The sequence below is a fragment of the Ovis aries genome, chromosome 5 (assembly GCF_016772045.2).
Source record: "Ovis aries strain OAR_USU_Benz2616 breed Rambouillet chromosome 5, ARS-UI_Ramb_v3.0, whole genome shotgun sequence".
In the NCBI taxonomy this organism is placed as follows: Eukaryota; Metazoa; Chordata; class Mammalia; order Artiodactyla; family Bovidae; genus Ovis; species Ovis aries.
Window position 1 is genome coordinate 3,142,307 of NC_056058.1, and position 17,027 is coordinate 3,159,333.

At 47.3% G+C, this 17,027-nt stretch overlaps 1 non-coding gene and 1 pseudogene across 1 annotated transcript; both read left to right on the plus strand.

Annotated features, from left to right (window-relative positions):
- The first annotated feature begins 1,202 nt into the window (after window positions 1-1,202).
- On the plus strand, window positions 1,203-1,595 carry LOC101102811 (small ribosomal subunit protein eS12-like; annotated as a pseudogene).
- A 1,209-nt stretch (window positions 1,596-2,804) lies between these two features.
- Window positions 2,805-2,877, plus strand: TRNAW-CCA (transfer RNA tryptophan (anticodon CCA)). Its single transcript has one exon. It is a non-coding gene; the product is annotated as a tRNA-Trp (tRNA).
- The last annotated feature ends 14,150 nt before the right edge of the window (window positions 2,878-17,027 follow it).

The window sequence follows — 17,027 nt, forward strand, 5'->3', positions numbered from 1 at the left end:
AGAAACCCGTAATCAGGAAGATATATGCACCCGAATATTCACTGCAGCACGATTTACAATTGCCAGGACATGGAAGCAACCTAAACGTCCATCCAAAGAGAAACGGATAAAGGTGTGGAACAGGCATACAGTGGAAGGTTGTTTAGCCATAAACAGAACAAAATCATGCCATGTGTTGTGGATGGACCTAGAGACGGCCATACACAGTGAAGTAAGTCAGAAAGAGGAAAAAAACATTGTATAATAGTACTTATATGGAATCTAGGAGAAGGCAATGGCACCCCACTCCAGTACTCTTGCCTGGAAAATCCCCTGGACGGAGGAGCCTGGTGGGCCGCAGTCCATGGGGTCACTGAGGGTCGGACACGACTGAGCGAGTTCACTTTCACTTTCCACTTTCATGCATTGGAGAAGGAAATGGCAACCCACTCCAGTGTTCTTGCCTAGAGAATCCCAGGGACGGGGGAGCCTGGTGGGCTGCCATCTACGGGGTTGCACAGAGTCAGACACGACTGAAGTGACTTAGCAGCAGCAGCAGGAAAATGATACAGATGACTTTATTTGCAAAGCAGAAATAGAGACATAGATGAAGAGAACAAACTTATGGATACCGAGAGGGGAAGGGGGGGTGGGATGAACAGGGAGATTAAGACTGTCTGTCATAAACTCACTACTGTGTATTGTAAAATAGATCACTAAAGAGAAGCTACTGTATAGCACAGGGAACTCTACTCAATGCTTTGTGGTGACCCCTGTTACCTTTTAAATAAGAACTCAACCATGAGACTCAGCATTACCCAGAGGAGCTTCATCACAGGAGTCAGGAGGTGACTCACCAGCATTAAGCAACCGAAGAAGAGTAACAAGGTTAAAGTCATCCCAGCACAACAGCAGTACAAGCGGAGCAGTCAGCAAGAGGACTTCACAGGATGTGAGGCAGCTCGCTGAGAAATGTTAAGTGTGATGAAAATTCAGGAGGGCGTCTACTGTTTGAGGTACAAAATTGGTTAAGGAAGATCCCACAATGATTTTCTCGGTGCCCTTAATCAAAAAAGCAATAGCAGTAATGGCCCTGAGGCAAAGTGGGTCATCCCCAAGTGGCAAGGTCCGGCTTCTGGCTGTAACACTCTATGGGTTGCTCTTTCCCTGGAGACCGGAGGCTTCAGTGCATTCAGGATTCAGCTCTACCCGTCACTACTGCCATGGCCAAGGAAAGCATTGCTGCTAGAGATGTCATGGACCTTCATACTGCTCTGCAAGAGGTGCCTGAAGACCGCCCTCATCCACTATGGCCTGGCACATGAAAGCCACAAAGCTGCCAAAGCCTTAGATAAGCACCAAGGCCATCCGTGTGTGCTGGCATCCAACTGTGATGTCAAGTTGGTGGAGGCCTTTTGTGTTGAGCACCAAATCAACCTGATCAAGGTTGATGACAACAATAAACTAAGGGAATGTGTAGGCCTCTGTAAAACTGACAGAGAGAAAAAAACCCCTGTAAAGTGGTTGGTTGAGGTTGTGTGGTGGTTAAGGACTGTGGCAAAGAGTCTCAGGCCAAGGATGTCACCGAAGAGTACTTCAAATGTAAGAAATGCTGAAATTAAAAACCTGAGTTCTTGTTTCAAAAAAAAAAAAAGCTCTGTGGGTTGATGATGGTTCCTTTATTTTTGAGTGAGTACCTCAAGGGCATTCCCTTTCTTTTCACATACCAAAAAAAAAAAAAAAAAGGAATCTGATAATTACTATGCCCAAGAATAGGTTGCTTCATCAAACTCTCCTTTAAGGCGTTAAAGGTTATATTATTCAGTTCTTCCCATAAAATTGGGTAGGGGTTATTATTCTTTAGTTAAAAGAAAAAATACAGAGGTTTGGCCATAAAACAGAAATTTGGAATCCACTTTCACTAATAACTGACTACACCCCAGAAAACCTTGCAGTTGGGTTTTGGGAAACTTAGGACACCATGAAGCCTCTCTGGATCAAGGTGTAGCCCTTCTTCTGATATCAGATGCCCTAAATATCAAACCTGGGTTTGATCAAATTGCAGTTTTTCTTTGGTGATCTTATATCCCTTTAAGGCTAAAAGTTTTAGCAAGCAAAGAGTGTCTTCCTGCGAGGAGGCTTGAGAAAGAGAGCAACGACGCAGATAGTGCACATATTGCGATTGAATAGACCCTCTTGGGAACCTGAGTCATACAGCCTTTAGGGTTTGTGAGACTCCCAGTAAAACCCCGAGGCATTACTGTTCCAGGTGAATTAATTTTCTTCCCAAGTGAGGGCAAAAGGTATCAGCTAGCTCCACCAACTGAAGCTGGAGGACTTTCCTGGTGGCTCAGACGGTAAAGCGTCTGCCTACAATGCGGGAGACCCGGGTTCAATCCCTGGGTCTCGAAGATCTCCTGGAGAAGGAAATGGCAACCCACTCCAGAATTCTTGCCTGGGAAATCCCATGGACAGAGGAGCCTGGTAGGCTACAGTCCATGGGGTCGCAAAGAGTCGGACATGACTGAGCGACTTCACGTTCACATTCACCAACTGTATAGAAGAACTGAAGCACAGCACGAATCAATTACAGTAAAGAATTGGCTTCCAGGGGGAATGGAAGTTAGGAATGGACTTAAGGACGAAGGTTAGGAACAACAAGGTGTCAAGGGATAACAATGACAATGTTGTTTATTGCTCAGAGGTTTGGACACACCACCACCCTTGGCTCTTAGGTTTTATCACTGATAAAACAGGAGTGCTACAGGAGCTAGTCCAGGAGATAACAAGGCCTTCTTGAACTTTGTAAGTCTCTAAATGAGGCTTCCCTGGTGGCTCAGAGGTTAAAGCATCTGCCTCCAATGCAGGAGACCTGGGTTCGATCCCTAGGTCAGGAAGACCCCCTGGAGAAGGAAATGGCAACCCACTCCAGAATTCTTGCCTGGAAAATCCCATGGACGGAGGAGCCCAGTAGGCTATAGTCCATGGGGTCGCAGAGTCCGACACGACTGAGCAACTTCACTTCACTTCATAGTGCTATATATATACATTCTGGGAAGAGGTTGTGAAGGATATATTTGAATCTTGATGGGAGACACAGATTTTTCCAAAATCTGTTGGACATTTTGTCCAAATCCAATATGGACAAATTGTCAAGTGTTTGACTGACAAAGAATCAGCTCCGCCATCAGAGACAGAGCAAATAAAAGGTGTCAAAAGGTCATTAAAAAAAAAAAAAGGTCATTTAATTTACCTGATTGACCACTTTGATGACTGCTGCCAAATTCTGGAATTATTTCCTCTCTTTTTTTCAAGAAAATTCCAGCATGATACTTCTTTAAGAAGTCTCAGCCTATTGCTGTTCACCTGGAACTATCACAACATTGTTAACTGGCTATACTCCAATGCAAAATAAAAAGTAAAAAAAAAAAAAAAAAAATCTTGGCCTAATAAATAGATAGGGGCAGAGAAACTACAGAGAAAAGGGTGTGGATTTTTCATGGTGCTTTATGGCCAGGGAGGCCTGGCGTGCTGTGATTCATGGGGTCGCAAAGAGTCGGACACGACTGAGCAACTGAACTGAAGCAGAAAGCACTAGGTTCATTAACAGGAACCTGTAGTGGTTCATTAGAGATCCCTTCTTTTTAAACTGTTTTGCTTTATTGTAGTAGGTTGAGCACTGAGAGTGTGGTTCTCTTGACCGTTAGGACTGAAACAGACACATTCCTAATCTGAAGAAGTATTTCTGCAAGTTGATTAAGAGGATATGTCAGGAAGTGCCTCTGTAGTTCCTTCAATGTTGTCATTGAGAACTGGAGGGGACGTTGGAAAGACTGGTTAAAGGGCTGCAGGAGCCTGAAGCCTTAAATTTGTAACAATCTCTTTCCAACATCGTGCGTGTATGCTGTCACTTCAGTCATGTCTGACACTTTGCGACCCAGTGGACAACTGTCCATGGGCTTATCCCAGCAAGAATACTGGAGTGGGTTGCCATCTCCTCCTCCAGGGGATCTTCCCGACCCAGGGATCAAACCTGCGTCCTCCTGAGGCTCCTGCATTGGCAGGCAGACTCTTTACCACTAGCACCAGCTGGGAAGCTGTCTTCCTTTTAGGTGACTCATTTAGAGTGTGGTAAAGTTTGCTTTCCAGATTAGCTAAAGGTGGATAGGTATAGTTTCCCATTCTGTCCTGGTTCATTTGACTAGAAAAGAAAGACTTTGATTCAATCCATTAACAAACATAGAATCAACATCTGAAGGAAGACCAGAATTTTCTTTAAAAATAATCTGAAGTAAATTATAATAGTCATGAAGATGTTCTTCAGATATTTGTGTTCAAGCCTGACTTTTATTCCAATCAAAAGGCTTTGGAAAAGCCCTAGGAATTATTTGATGAAGTTGCCTAGTGAGTGTTAGCAGGCTGAGCTCCTGGTTGTAATACTAGAGCCTTTTCAAGGTTTTCCCAGTTAGCAGTTCTCAACCATTGCTGTGTCTGACCCTCAATGACAAGCACATGAATTAGCTAATGTAAGTCAGAGAAACCAGGCTGGTAAGTTTGAATGACTATATTAAATTCCTCAGAAAATATTTGAGGATTTTTGGTTACTTTGAGAAATTCCTTAACTATGATTCACAGTTAGGCTTTAGTCTAGGGAATACAAGAAATTAAGGATTTAGCCTCTGGGTCCTCAGAAGGCTTAATTTTAAAGGAACAGATTCTAACAACTTCAAAGGAAAGGGGAGTGGAGAGAGTTTCAGAGAAAAGGGAAATTTGGTGAAAGAATTACGATAGGAGAATTGAGAGGATGGCCTCAAAGTACCAATCGAAATAGGCATTCCATTCAGTTTGGAAAATTTTAGAGCTATGGTAGTCTAATTTGGTTTTAAGAAAATTAATTTTGGGGACTTCAAATTTTCCCATAATGGTTATTAACGTTCTAAATTTTCTTGGTTAGGTTGGTCCATTTAGTTAGAATTGTGAAGGAAGGACTGTGGTTTTTAAACATAAAATTAGCCCAAGTCCCTGTGTCAGGGGGACAAGCTCAAAATATATAGATAACTAGCATCCCATTTCACGGACTCGATGGACGTGAGTCTGGGTGAACTCCAGGAGATGGTGATGGACAGGGAGGCCTGGCGTGTTGCGATTCATGGGGTCTCAAAGAGTCGGACATGACTGAGCGACTGAACTGAACTGAACTAAGCATCCCATTTATTAGGATTTCTTTCCTAGAATGGAAGAATGATTTTCAAATGGCCTAACAGCCTACAGTTCTAACAGCTTACAGTTCAAACAGTTTAAACAGTTCAGATAGATCAGGCAGCTTGCAACTCAAATGGCCTGCAGGCCTAATACCAGCTAGTTCTAAGGAAACAGCTTTGCCTGAAGGAGCCAAGCTGAAGGTTTAGCCCAGTTCCCTCTGGCCAACCCCTATCACAAATGAATGGGCCAAAGGCTGAACTGGCACAGCTCCAATGAATTAGCCTCCCACTCTCCCCCTACCCATCCCCACCTCATTCCCAAAGGAATGGGTTGAAGACTAGCCAGTTCCAGGGGAAAAATTCCCTGTTCCAAAGGGAATTTGTTGAAGGCTAGCACATGATGCCAAAAATGAGTACTCATGCACAGAACAGGCCTTAACCAGAAAGGATAAAACTTTAAATTGATCTCAAATGAAAACTGGAGAGCTTCAAAATACAGAGAGCATGAATTTGGATCCAGGAGAAAGATGTATCTTCAAACCCCAAGGTCAGTAAGAAAAGCCATGAGTGACAGTGGGGTCCTGCACCTGTTTGCTTCCCAGCTCTGGAGCCTTCTCCACCCCCATATGGGCTACCAAAATGTTGACCATCAGTTATTTCTCCAGCAAAAATATGTTTACTTGGAATCAGCAGAGAATTGAATTTTATGGTCTGAAACCATGTCATGCAAGTCCCTGTATGGCTAGTGCAGGAGAACACTTTTATAGAGGGGGAAAGGACTTGGGAGGGCTATAGTAAGCAAAGTCTATGATCTTTCCTTGGCTGAGTCCATGCCAAGAAAGAAGAGTTGTAGGGTACAAGAGCTCCCCCTTCTGGTCTCCTGACTATTTAATTAAGGTTTCTGTTGATTACCTTTTTTACAGCTCTAAGAGAGGCTCCAAAATCACTGCAGATGGTGACTGCAGCCATGAAATTAAAAGATGCTTACTCCTTGGAAGAAAAGTTATGACCAACCTAGATAGCATATTCAAAAGCAGAGACACTACTTTGCCAACAAAGATCCGTCTAGTCAAGGCTATGGTTTTTCCAGTGCTCATGTATGGATATGAGAGTTGGACTGTGAAGAAGGCTGAGCGCCAAAGAATTGATGCTTTTGAACTGTGGTGTTGGAGAAGACTCTTGAGAGTCCCTTGGACTGCAAGGGGATCCAACCAGTCCATTCTGAAGGAGATCAGCCCTGGAATTTCTTTGGAGGGGATGATGCTGAAGCTGAAACTCCAGTACTTTGGCCACCTCATGCAAAGTGTTGACTCATTGGAAAAGACTCTGATGCTGGGAGGGATTGGGGGCAGGAGGAGAAGGGGATGACAGAGGATGAGATGGCTGGATGGCATCACTGACTCGATGCGCGAGAGTCTGAGTGAACTCCGGGAGTTGGTGATGGACAGGGAGGCCTGGCGCGCTGCGATTCATGGGGTCGCCAAGAGTCGGACACGACTGAGCGACTGAACTGACCTGAAGAGAGGCTGGGATGCTTGCCCCCCTTCCAGGAACCAAACACTGCCCTGTCCTCTGCTGTGAGAGATATATATCCATCCCCTTACTCTGAGAGGGCCCACCCAGTGAGAAGGAAGGGCAGAAGCTGCCCCAGGAGCCCTGGAAGCCCACCCTTCTTGTGCCTATAGAGTTATAACTCAGCTCTGCACACAGTCTGCTGTAGCCCCGCCTCTCCACCTGCCCCAGCCTTCTTTCCCCTTTCTACCCACCTGGCCTGTGTCTGCCCCCAGCCTGGCCAAGCCACGGGGCATTCTCTTGTCCAGGACACCCAGACTGGAATGACCAGGAGCCAGTGTCCTCGCTTGCTGCAGAGCTCCCTGCCCCCCATGCCTGGAGGCTGCTACGTCTTTCCCATACCGCTGTGGGGGCTCTTTGGCATTGTACAGGTGAAGGTTAAAGGGACAGAGAACTGACCCTAAGGAAGCTGGTCCTCAGGACATGCCATAGTGCACAGCAGGGATTGTGGTCATGCTTTACACACATGTGTGAACTGTGTGTGGGTACAGGGGTTGTACCTTGTGTGCTTTTCTTGGGGGCACCGTGAAGGGGCAGTTAGCGCCTTGACTGTTGGGGGCCAGCGTGAGGAACTCCGCCCATGGCAAAGGCCATGAGGAAGGAAGCTTGGCATACGCAAAGGCATGATCAAGCCTCAGGAAAACCCTGTTCCCGAGCATCTACCCCCAAAACCAGAGTACTTTATGGGGGGCTCTCCCCATAACCATTTCTCTCAGAGAAGGAGTTAACTTGCAGCTCCAGTTAATAAAAATTCCTGGGCGTGACAAAAGTGTTTCAACTTACGAACTCTGGAGGTTCTCTGGCCTGCCTGATCAGGCTCATCCAGCCGCATGTGATTGTTTACAGCCTCCCAACTGTGAGAGGCACGGGATGTTTTAAAGCTTTCTAAATACAGACTCTTTAGAGAAGTTAGAAGATCATTAGTATAATATTAGTAGGATGATTAGGAATTATATTGGTGAAGGGTTTTTTCTTCATTTGTCATGCCAATAATTACTGCTGATTCCCTGCCCTGGGTGTGACAAGGATGTCTCAGGTCAAACCTCTCTGCTGACAGACTAGCTTGTGTGACAGCCTCTCAGCCATAAACAGTGCAGAGAGTTTGGAGTATTAGCATAGGGCTTTTTTCATTGATGAGTCAATGATTGCCATCAGGCCTCCATATCCTTAGGCACCTGGGAATATATTAATCAATGTATTTGGAATATAGAAAAGGAAATATAGTAGTTTTTTGATGTTAGCAATACTAGACTGTTTAAGTTAATGAATCTTCTCTTTTGTTATAGATCATTGTACTTTGTTATAAATCACTATAAATCACTGTGTCCTTGCTATGCAAAAATGTAACTTTATCTCCATCTTAAAACAAAATAGATCTTAAGGGGAACATTGGTGAAGGGTTTACATTTGTTGAGCCAATATTTGCTGCTAAATCTCCATATTCCTGCCTTTATAATGAATATAACTAGCATATAAGAAAAATAAGTATTAACCTTTAAGATTAATCATGTTAAACCTTAGGTTAAGTAAATTCCTTTCTTGATTGTAACTCACTACACCCTCACCCTATAGGAATGCAACTTTATTTGGAGGGTGGCGCCTGATTGATTTAAGAAAAAATCACCCCTGGAAAAATAAGTTTTCTGGTTAACTGACCGGTATCAGACAGAGCCATAAAACGTCAGCAGACCTCATGGCCAAAAGATGATGAAACTCATAAGACCTTTGTATAATTTTATATGAAGCACCTGATTGTGACAAGGGTCAGGTCTGCTGACCCCCGCGTGACTCTCTATTCACCCCTATGTATAACAAAAAGGTATATAAACAACCCTGAAAAATAAAGAAATCTGATCAGTTTCCGGAAAGACTGATTCCCCCATGTCGCTTCTTTCTTGCTCCCGTTTTTCTGGCTGAATTCCCATCTGGAGCATGGATGCTATTCCACGTAATCCAAGTTATTCAGCCTCTTTTTCTCCACTAATCTTCCTACTACACTATCCATTTCTAATCTTTCTATATCTGTGATTAAATATGTATTTTTCCAAAGACCCTGACTCCGTCCCCACCTTCGAATCACCCTGGATCCACCGGGGCTGGACCCCGGCACTTGACCCTGGCTCTCAGCCCCTCAATTGACCCTGGTAATGGGGAGGTCCACACTGGCATGTCCCTCCAAGAGAGCAGAGGCCTCGGTCACTCCTTCTGAGGCCCACAAGGGAAGCTATCATGAGTATTCATTTTCTCCAACAGGAAATGAAGCTTGCACCTGGCCAAGCATGCTGCTCCTCCTGGGGCACAACCCCAGGGCTTTCTGACCCCATGGCCTCCTGGTGTTGCACTAGGTCTCACGGAAGAGAGAGCTGGAGACTGTTTTAGGTCCTGGGACCTTTTGTCTTCAGGCATCAGGGCTCTCGTAGCTGTAGGGGAGGACCTGAGGCAGCACAGATTGGGTGACTGGTGACCCTGGGAGGTCGTGGGGCTTAGGACTCTGGAGACAAGAGCCATCCAGGCTGTGCTGAAGGAGTGGCCCAAACGTTAGCTGACACCACCAGGGACTCAGGAGGTGGGGTTGGCCCTGGCCCACCATACTGCACAATGCGAGCCAGTCAGGACCCCTCCTTGAGTGGGACTCTTCAGGCCCAGGTCCACCCTAGGCATTGCATTCTGTGATTCCAGATTACTCAGAACCTGGCAGGGCAGGGTCTCTAGCTCCCAAGTCCTGAGACCTCTTGACGTTCAACTAAGGATCACCATTTCCCTCGGGTACCCACCTATCTGCCCATTTCACTTGTGCTCTGGGCAGGTGCTTCTTACTGTTTGGACCATGGCTCTTGGCCTCCATCTGACCCTGGTCCCCACCCCCTGACTCCTAGGAGTCTGTCTGCACCAACCCATAGCGATTCTGCTCCACACCCTAGGAGGCCTCACTGACGTTGCAGGATGTACACCTGGAGGGTTTTGCTGGAGCCCCTACCCTTTATTAACCATCTAGTGCATTGGTCCATACTGGACACAACGGCAGGCACTTGGGAATGCACACACATGCTCGTATGTGTGCACTATGCACACATTCACACCCTTGCACTCACACATGTGCAAACAAATGAACACTTGCATATGCACACACATGCACTTGTATGGCACTTGTACAACACACTCACACACTTGCACTCCCACAAGCTTCACCCGCACTAACACACTTGCACGTGTGGGCACCATGGCACACAGGCAGTCAAGTGCACACAATACTCAGCGTACACACGTGAGGATTTTCATGGATGCACTCACCTGCATGAACACACCCTGGCATGCTTGCACACGTGCAGTCATATGTAGACATTACACCCACACACATGCGATCACACACAAACACCTGCAAATAGGCACATTTACACATATGCATGCATTTGCACATGCACAGGCCCACTTACACACACGTGATGACACTCACAAGAACTCATAAGAATTCAGGTTCATTTGTGCTCTGGCAAGACCAGCTGTGCCCACCTTCTCCCATACAAGCCATCCTCTTTCCTTCTCTGGACTTTGAGTTTCAGTTGCCTCCCATACCCTACCTGTCCCCTCTATCTGGTCAGCTTGTGGCAAGCCCATAGGGTCCAGTTTCTAAGAGCTTCCACTGTGCAATGCCAAGCCTCTCACGTGAGCCCCTATAGCAGTGATTATCTGTCCCCATATGCCTCTTGAGGACAGGAGTGTTCCAGACATATAACTCTACCCAGAAAAAACCTGCCTGGCTTAATCCGTAGTGACTTAGCCTCACTGCCATCTCCCCAGGGGCTCAGGCCCAGATGGGAGTAGAAATGATGGGCTCAGCCCCTCATGTCACTAGGTCACCCTTCACTACAGGGTGAGCAGCCGAGGTCAGACCACAGAAATGGTCAGGCTGGGAGCTGAGCACATGGGTGTGGGTGTCAGAACTGAGCCTTTATGTATGCACACACAGGCTCACCAACAAGTGCTGCATTCCCAGAGCTGGGGTGTCCCCATAGCCCCAGGGCTTTGATGGGGCCACATTTCCAACAAGAAGTGGATGGTCATGGATGAGGGTGGCTGGACCTGTGCTCTGGGTCATGTGCATGGAGCAGGGACCCAGGCCCAGCCCTGCTCAGGAAAGGGCCAGCTGCATGAAGACGGGAGGAGAGGGGCAGGGGGAGAAGAACTCAGTGCCCTCATAGCGGGGCACTACTCGGGATGGACGCAGGCAACCATGGTGGAGAAGAGCCAGCACAGATGCCCTCAGGCCACAGCTGGAATAGACTTAGAGGGAAGCAAGTCTAACCCCTCTTCTTGCAGACAGAAGACTGAGGTCCAGGCAGGGTCAGTGAATCAGAGGTAAAGCTGAGCAGAAGCTCAGGACCCAGATACCCAGGAAGAATGGGAGTCCTGGTGAGGCTGAGGGAACAGCCGTGGTTCAAACTCAAGGCAGATCATTGCACAGGGACAGACATAGGACCAAAGGGATGGAGCTGCAAGTCCAGGGACACACCAAGCCTCTATGGCCAATGGATTTCACCAGAAATACAAAGATCATTTAGGGTAAAGAAGAATCTCATCCACAAATGATGCAGAAACAACTGGATGGCCACACACAAAGGATGGAGTTGGACCCCAATCTCAGTTAACCACCCACCCAGTTAACCAAAATGGATCATGGGTGTAAAGCTATAAAACTCATAGGAGAAAACACAGGGATAAATCTTCATGATCTGGGATTTGGCAATGAATTCTTAGGTATGACATATAAATAATAAAAGAAAAATAAGATTTCATCAAAATAAACTTTTGTGTATCAGAGGATATTATTAATAAAGTCAAAGACAAAGCACAGAATGGGAAAATCTTTGCAAATCATATATCTGAAAAGAGTCTTGTATGCAGAATTTAAAAGGATGTCTTTCAATTCACCAACAAAAGGACAAACAACCCAGTTAAAAATGGGCAAAAGACGTCAACAGACACTTTAAAGAAGATATAACAAATGGTCAGCAAGCACATGATGAGAAGTTCATTATCATCAGTCATTCAGTTCAGTTCAGTTCAGTTGCTCAGTCATGTCCGACTCTTTGCGACCCCATGAATCACAGCACGCCAGGCCTCCCTGTCCATCACCATCTCCCGGAGTTCACTCAAACTCACGTCCATCAAGTCCGTGATGCCATCCAGCCATCTCAACCTCTATCATCCCCTTCTCCTCCTGCACCCAATCCCTCCCAGCATCAGGGTCTTTTCCAATGAGTCAGCTCTTCACATGAGGTGGCCAAAGTACTAGAGTTTCAGCTTTAGCATCAGTCCTTCCAATGAACACCCAGGACTGATCTCCTTTAGAATGGACTGGTTGGATCTCCTTGCAGTCCAAGGGACTCTCAAGAGTCTTCTCCAACACCACAGTTCAAAAGCATCAATTCTTCGGTGCTCAGCCTTCTTCACAGTCCAACTCTCACATCCATACATGACCACTGGAAACACCATAGCCTTGACTAGATGGACCTTTGTTGGCAAGGTAATATCTCTGCTTTTGAATATGCTATCTAGGTTGGTCATAACTTTTCTTCCAAGGAGTAAGCATCTTTTAATTTCATGGCTGCAATCACCATCTGTGATTTTGGAACCCCCGAAAATAAAGTCTGACATTGTCTCCACTGTTTCCCCATCTATGCCATGAAGTGATGGGACCAGATGCCATGATCTTCATTTTCTGAATGTTGAGCTTTAGGCCAACTTAAGCCTTTAAGAGGCTTTTTAGTTCCTCTTCACTTTCTGCCATAAGGGTGGTGTCATCTGCGTATCTGAGGTTATTGATAATTCTCCCAGCAATCTTGATTCCAGCTTGTGCTTCTTCCAGCCCAGTGTTTCTCATGATGTACTCTGCACATAAGTTAAATAAGCAGGGTTAGGGTCATACAAATTAAAACCATAACAAAATACTACTTTACACCTGCTGAGATACAAAAAAAGGAGGAAAGTAATAAGTGTCAGCAAGAATGGGTAAGAATTGGAGTCTGGGTAACTGCTGGTGAGAAGGTAAAGCAGTGCATCCACCGTGGAAACCAGCATGGTGGTTTCTCTAAATGGTAAATAGAGAATAACCATATGATCTAGCAATTTCACTCCTAGGTGATGGAGTCTTAGAACTGAAAGCAGGGACCTGAGCACATACCTATACACCCATGTTCACAGCAGCACTACTCACAATAGCCAAGAGTGAAAACAGCCTAGCTTCCACCAACGGATAAAACACACAATGGAATATCATTCAGCCGTAAAAGGACTTCCTTGATGGCTCAGGTGGTAAAGAAGCAGCCTGAAATGCCGGAGACCCAGGTTCAATCCCTGGGTAAGGCAGGTGCCCTGGAGAAGGGAGTGGCAATCCACTCCAGTAGTCTTGCTTGGAAAATTTCAGAGGAGCCTGGCAGGCTACAGTGCATGGGGCTGCAGAGAATCAGAAACAACTGAGCAACTAACACACACACACACACACACACACACACACACACACACACACACACACACAGAGGAATGAAATGCTGACATATGCCATAACATGGATGAATCTCAAGAACATTGTACTGAATGAAAGACAGCAGGTGCAAAAGGCCGCATATTATTTGATTCCATTTATATGAAATGTGCAGAGGAGGCAGGTCCACAAAGACAGAAAGCAAGTTGGTGGCCGCCAGAGACCAGGGGCAAAGGGAGAGGGAGAAACTGCTTATTGGTGTTTTATCTGGGGGTAACAAAACGTTCTAGAGCTAGATACAGATGGGGCTTCACAAGACTGTGAATGCACCAAATACTACTGACCTTGAAATGGTTACCTAAAAACAGTTACTTTCATTTTATACAAAATGGACTGCAAGGAGATCCAACCAGTCCATCCTAAAGGAGATCAGTCCTGGGTGTTCATTGGGAGGTCTGATGCTGAAGCTGAAACTCTAAGACTTTGGCCACCTGATGCAAATAATTAACTCATTGGAAAAGACCCTGATGCTGGGAAAGAGAGAAGGCAGGAGGAGAAGGGGACCACAGAGGATGAGATGGCTGGATGGCATCACCGACTCAATGGACATGAGTTTGAGTAAGCTCCAGGAGTTGGTGATGGACAGGGAGGCCTGGTGTGCTGCAGTCCATGGGGTTGCAAAGAGTCAGACATGAGTGATAAACTGAACTGAGCACCTCAATAAGAAATGTAAGGGCATGTGGGGTAGTTGGGGGTGACCAAGACAGGGTACACAGAGAGAGCACCAGAGAAGAACAGAAACTGTCCTGCAGGAGTGAGGGGACCAGCAGTGGTCCCCTCAAAAAGACTGCTGACAGCCCTCTCAGCGTGGACCAGAGTCCCAGAAGGGGTGGGACCTCTCCCCAAGCACCTTGGCCTCACCAACACCTCTGCACTCCAGACCCCACAGGCGAGGAGCTGGAGAAGAGTCAGACAGGGCCAGGCCACAACTGCCTAGGGTAGCATAGATAGCCAGGGGGCAGAATGGAGCGGGGAGTGTGTCAGCACAGCTTTCCCTTAGTGTTGGTTTCCTCCAGTGGACACCAGACTGCTGCCTGAGGGTGGGGCCCAGGCCTTGGAAGCCCTTGGCCCCTGTACCCAGCGTCAGGCCCATCTGGGCCTGCCAGGAGCCACGTCCCACCCCAGGCAGGCGAGCTGGCCCACAGAAGTTCAGTGCTATCTGTCTTAGCGCCTGTGGGCCAACCCTCAGGGGAGCTCAGAGGTGTCCACACTGGGCAGCACTCTGAGGTGCCCTCCCCTCCCAGGACCCTGGCCCCTCTGTGGCCTTCCCAGCAATCTCCCTTGGCTCCTCCACTGCTCCCCGCGGCCCCAGGCCACACCCTCCACCCCCTACTGCAAGTGAGTCCTCTAGCCCACTCTACCCTGCCCCAGTGATGAAGCCCATGGCCACGGCGCACTGCCATGATGGGCAACCCCTCCCTGGCTGTGCAGGTCATATGGAACAAGAAATATTTGTTGGTCTTTCTTCAGGGGATGGGTCTTAGCAGCTAGGTTCTTTTGCTTCTGGAGAAGGAGGTTCCCAGGTCACAGGCCTCAGAATCATTAGGCTACACATCCAGGTCTCTGGGACCCATAGGGTTGTTATGCCCAGAGTTCGAGTCCCCAAAACTGAGAGAATAAGACGTCCACACCAATGCAAAAGCATGAAGGGGTTTTATTTCTAGCTCGAGCTAGGGCTCCCGCCACATCCAACGCAGTGGAGTGGAGCAAGGAGCCCCAAGCCCAGATTTACAGCAGTATTTATAGGTTTTTAGAACAGAGAGTTGGCAAGGGCTGATTGGCTGCAGGAGTTTCCTAGTATTTACTAATTGGCTAATCTTTACTGGCTGCAGGGGTTTCCTGGTATTTACTAATTGGCTATTGGCTGCAGGGGGATGTCTTTTACGTCCTGATAAACTCAAACCAGGCTACAGGGAGTATGCTGATTAGACAAGTCCTGGCATCCGCGGGGAAGACCTCACTGGGCAATGACTCAGCTTTCCCATGAGTCCTACCTTAGTCCCTGAAGCCTATCATGGCATTTGTTAGGTCCCAACATTCCCCCCTGTCCTTTGATCATGGAGAGGAATCCTCCTCTTCATTCTGAGACATTGCCTGATATTTTTGTCTCAGCATCATCACTTGAACTGTACTGATATGTTCTTTTTAACAAAGGTTCAAGATCGAGGAATAAATCAGGCCACCAAGTATTGGGGGGATTCCAGTAGTCGAATTGAGTACCTCACGGGTTAGTCCATTACGAAGCGTCCAGGTGATCTTAGCAGGTTGATGTGGGTTAGCACCAGCAGTTCCGGAGTGGAGGAGGGCCACCAACAGGAGAGTCAGGGGATTTGTCTGGGGCCAGCTGGTGGAGGAGCTTCATTTTTAAGGGGTTGGTGGGATGCGGCATCACCTTCCATTCTCTTTGGGCTTTTTCTTGTTCCTCTGGGGTGGCACGACGCACATGGTTGCAGTGCACCCAGGGTCCCATTCTGTCCACCTTTAGGGCAGTGGGGGTGGTAAGGAGAACAACATAGGGGCCCTTCCATCTTGGCTCTAAGGTTTTTGACTGGTGTCCCTTAACCCAAACCCAGTCTCCCAGGCCCATATCATAGGATGGGATTGTACCTTTACTCTGGGCCTCATGAACTTCTCGTACCAGTGACCAGATATGTTTACACACTTTACTTAAAGCCAGCATCTCTTGTTGGAACGTGCGTAGCGAGAGAGATGGTTTAGTCTTTCCCTCAAACACTGAACAAATTGGGGGGGGGGGGGGCACGGCGTGGACTTCCATACACAATTTCAAAGGGAGTCAAACCTAGTTTATAGGGGGTATTGCGTGCCCGAAAAAGCGCAAAGGGAAGGAGGGTTACCCAGTCTGCGCCAGTCTCTATTGCCAGCTTTGTTAAAGTTTCTTTTAGGGTCCGATTCATTCTTTCTACTTGTCCTGAGCTCTGGGGACTGTACTCACAATGTAGCTTCCATTTGGTCCCCAGGGCTGAGACCAGTCCTTTAACAATTTTGCTCACAAATGCAGGTCCATTATCAGAGCCAATAGATGCCGGCAGCCCAAACCTAGGTATTATCTCTTCTAGGAGCATCTTAGCCACTATTATTGCTGTCTCGTTTTTAGTGGGGTAAGCTTCTACCCACCCAGAAAATGTATCAACCAAAACTAACAGGTAACGATAGCCATACTTGCCTGGCCTTACCTCTGTAAAATCTATCTCCCAGTGCTGTCCCGGCCTTTCCCCCCGGTATCTTATACCCACGTGCTGTCCTTTTCCCAGTCTCATCATCTGACAGGCCTTGCAGGTGCGGACTATGTCCTGTATGGTTTTCTTTTGTCGGGGAAACCGCAGCTGCGCTGCTTGTAGAAGCGTCAAAGTCTTTTTCTCTCCCAAATGGGTGGTTTGATGTAAATGGGTACAGAGATGTCTGCCCAGGTCAGCAGGAAGCAACAGGTTGTCATCCTGGTCCCGATACCTTCCGTCCTTGCCCGCAGGGCGGTTGGTGTTATCCTGCATCCAGCTTAAATCGGAGGGGGAGTGTATGGGGCTTGGGGGGAGAGTCCCCATCCCCGGTGGTGGTAATCCTACAGCCAGCACATGAGCTTGCCAGTATCCAGCGGCCACCTCGCGGGCTGCTGCATCGGCAGCACGGTTGCCTCGGGCCCGGGCATCTTCTCCTTTCTGGTGTCCTGGGACATGTACTATGGATACTGCCCAGGGCAAGTGGACCGCTGCCAAGAG